At 44.5% G+C, this 3,584-nt stretch overlaps 1 pseudogene; it reads right to left on the bottom strand.

Moving 5' to 3' along the window:
- Positions 1–2,404: 2,404 nt before the first annotated feature.
- On the bottom strand, positions 2,405–3,386 carry LOC122744386 (annotated as a pseudogene).
- Between the last annotated feature and the right edge of the window lie 198 nt (positions 3,387–3,584).

Genomic DNA, 3,584 nt, shown 5'->3' with positions numbered 1-3,584 from the left:
CCAGGAGAGAGGGACTTATCACTGAACATCCCAGGAGAAAGATTTATTGCTGAACCCAATTACCACATTTTTGCTCAAATTAGATGTCTGTAAAAAGTATAAAAACTGCTTGATTTCTAATCCCGGTGTGTCACACCTCCTGGTTGTCCCAGTGAGTGTGGTACACCTTTCTTTCAAAAGAAATAAAATCAATGCTTCGGCCTCCTTTCTCCTCGAGTCTCTATTACAGGGGTCAGTGGGTGTACTTCCCATCCCACTCATTACCAATACTTGTTTGCCTATACCTGGAAAAATACACAGTGGACTTGGACCAGAATCCCACAAGGGTTTGTTGACAGTCCCACACTATTCTCTCAAATTTTGCAACAGGATTTAGCTTCCATTACTTTTAAAGGTTCTACCTTAGTTCAGTATGTAGATGACTTACTCCTGGCTGCACCTAATGCTGAGATTTGCCAGGAAGACAGCTGCCACTTATTACTAGAGCTGCACCAAAGAGGCCACAAGGTCTCCAAGTCAAAGGTACAATGGTTCCTACCTCAGATGGAATATTTGGGTTTTGTTTTGGCCACTGGCACATGATCCATCTCTCCTAAGTGTGTCCAGACTATTCAACAACTTTCTGCTCCCTCTACTAAGAAGCAGCTAAGGGCTATTCTGGGAGCAGCTGGGTATTGCAGACAATCCCCTCTTTTGGTGAAATTATTTAGTCTCTCATACCTCTAACCCAAAATTCTGTCCCAGAACCTTTACAGCCAGATTCCCAGCATCTTTCAGCTATATCAGAATTAAAACGGGCCTTGTTATCAGTACCTGCGCTAGGAATCCCAGATTATAGTAAGTCTTTTACTCTTTTTGTACATGAACAGAGAGGAGTAGCTTCTGGATCCTGACTCAAAAATTAGGGCTTGTCCAGCACCCAATAGCTTATTATTCTACTCAACTTGACTCTGTAGCTGCTGGAGCACCATGCTGCTACTGCCCTTTTGGTAAAAAAAAAACTTCTGATGTGGTCTTAGGTAACCCTGTAATTGTACAGTGCTTCCATGAAGTTGAGGCTCTCTTACTGCATAATAGGACACAGAATTTTTCAGATCAAAAGCTCACTAGGTATGAAGTAACCCTGCTAGGAAATAAGAGAATTACTTTAAAGCATTGTTCAGTCCTTAACCCAGAAACACTGCTTCCTGACCTGCCATTCTCAGGAAAGCCTTTGCATGACTGCACCTCCCTAGCTGACATAGCTGAGAAACCTCATGATAATCTTTTTGACACACCCTTACAGAACCCTGATTTTATTTTCTATAGTGATGGATCTTCTTTTATATCTGAGGGAATCCACTGTACAGTTGCTGCTGTAGTTTCTAATTATGATACTATCTGGGCAGCTTCTCTGCCTTCCCATCTTAGTGAGCAGGCTGCTGAACTTGTGGCTCTCACAGAAGCCTGTCACCTAGTCAAAGGAAAAAGTGCTACTGTTTATACTGATTCCAGATATACATTTAGTGTCTGCCATGCTGTAGGAATTTTATGGCTGCAGAGAGGATTTTTAACCTCTGCTGGCAAAGTCATTGCTAATAGAGAATTTGTTTGTTTGTTTTGTGGGGCAATGAGGGTCAAGTGAATTGTCCAAGGTCACACAGCTAGTAAGTGTCAAGTGTCTTGAGGCCAGATTTGAACTCATGTCCTCCTGAATCCAGAGCCGGTGCTTTATCCACTGTGCCACCTGGCTGTCCCTGCTAATAAGAGAATTTATTAAAGTTCTTGTATCTGCCTTGAAGCTTCCATCTGCTCTAGCTATTGTTCATTGTCCTGCTCACACAGGAAAAAGCGACCCTGTCTCAAAAGGGAATGCACAAGCTGATGCTACTGCTAAACTTGCTGCTTTGAAAATCCCTGAACATGTATTTAACCTCTCATCTTCTGATGATGTTTCCATTTCTCTTACTTATAATAAGTCTGAAGTAGAGAAGTGGAAAAAGAAATTCAAGGCTAAAGAGGTCAATGGGATCTGGTTGACTTTGGAGGGAAAGCCGCTTCTCCACAGGAGTTTTTACCACCAGTTATGCCTATCTATCCACAGAAAAGACCATTTTTGGCACACAAGGAATTGTGGACTCAGTAAAAAGAGCTTGGATTGCCTCTGGAGTTACTAATATGGCCTCTAGGGTTTGTGCCTCTTGCCCTGCCTGTCAGACTTATAATCAACATGCCTTCCAGGCTAAAGCTTATGGAGGGCATCCTTTAGCATATACACCTTTTGTCATGATGGATACAATGTTGAATTTGGCCTTGGCATCGGTTATCAGTTATATTAGATTCCTTACTTTCTCATAATAGCATGAGGATAATTAGGTAGATGATGCAAAAAGTGATGAAACAAAGATTTTTTAAAATTCTTTTCTTTTTTTTTTTGACAGGACTGAAAATTGATTTTTAATGATAAATTACAACTCAGACACAGGGTGGCCTCAGGGGCTGGGGCTCCAGGCCCAATGCTAGGAGGCTCTCAGCCTTGGGACACTCTGGGAGGGCAACAGGGCCTTTTTATTGCAGGGGAAGCAGTAGGGTGACTCTTTTAAACATAGTGTTGTTGCTGCTGCTTCTTCTTGGTAGCTGCCTTGCTGGCCAGGTCCTTGACCTTCTCAGTCACTGCCAGAGCAGTTTCCTTTGCCTTCTCAGTTGCTTCCTTAGCTGTTTCAACCAGTGTCTTAGAAGGAGCTTACCTTGCAGTTTGGCCAAAATGTACTCTTGGTCACATTACTTTTGTTTTTTGGTTTTTTGGTGAGGCAATTGGGTTTAAGTGACTTGCCCAGGGTCACACAGCTAGTAAGTGTTAAATGTCTGAGGCTGTATTTGAACTCACATCCTCCTGAATCCAGGGCCAGTGCTCTATCCACTGTACCACCTATCTGCCCCCGGTCACATTACTTTTGAATCTAGTCAGGCCAAATTCCCGAACAGCTCTGGAGACCCCAAACAAACTGGAGTAGACCCAGGCCTCCCATCAGATTTCAGTCCAGCCACTGTTTTCAGGGTTCACACAGTAAACACATCTTTCCTTCACCACCATCAGCTGGGCATTGTTGGTGTTCCAGGTGAAAGTGGTCATGGTCTGGTTTTGTGGGTCTGTGATAGTCTTCGAGAATGTACACTGAGTGGGCTACATTAGCAGGAAAGAAGTTCTTCACCCAGTGGGGCATCTGGTTGGTCTTTGTGAGCAGCTACCTGGACAGAAGCTTCTGGTCAGGAATAACCTCCCGGTGCATGCTGTCCTCTGTCAGCACATGCTTGCTGTAGAGGTTGGGGTAACACTGCCAGAAGAAAGCAAACACTTAGTCCCAGGACCTCCAGAGCATGCTCTGCCCCAGGAAATACTTCACCATTGTCCTGTCAGGGGTTGGGGTCAGGGTAGTGTTAGAGGGAATACAGCATCAGGGGGTTAGGGGTAGGGAGAGGAGGGTCACCAGATTCATGCTCTCCATCACTGTCCCAAAGTAGCCATCTTTGCCACCTCCACCACCACCACCACCACCTCTGCCACTGTCTTAAGGGTGTCTGGCCGCTTGGCACTTCTGGTGGCC

This window comes from Dromiciops gliroides, chromosome 2 (assembly GCF_019393635.1).
Source record: "Dromiciops gliroides isolate mDroGli1 chromosome 2, mDroGli1.pri, whole genome shotgun sequence".
Taxonomy (NCBI): Eukaryota; Metazoa; Chordata; class Mammalia; order Microbiotheria; family Microbiotheriidae; genus Dromiciops; species Dromiciops gliroides.
This window is presented reverse-complemented; position numbering and strand designations above follow the sequence as displayed.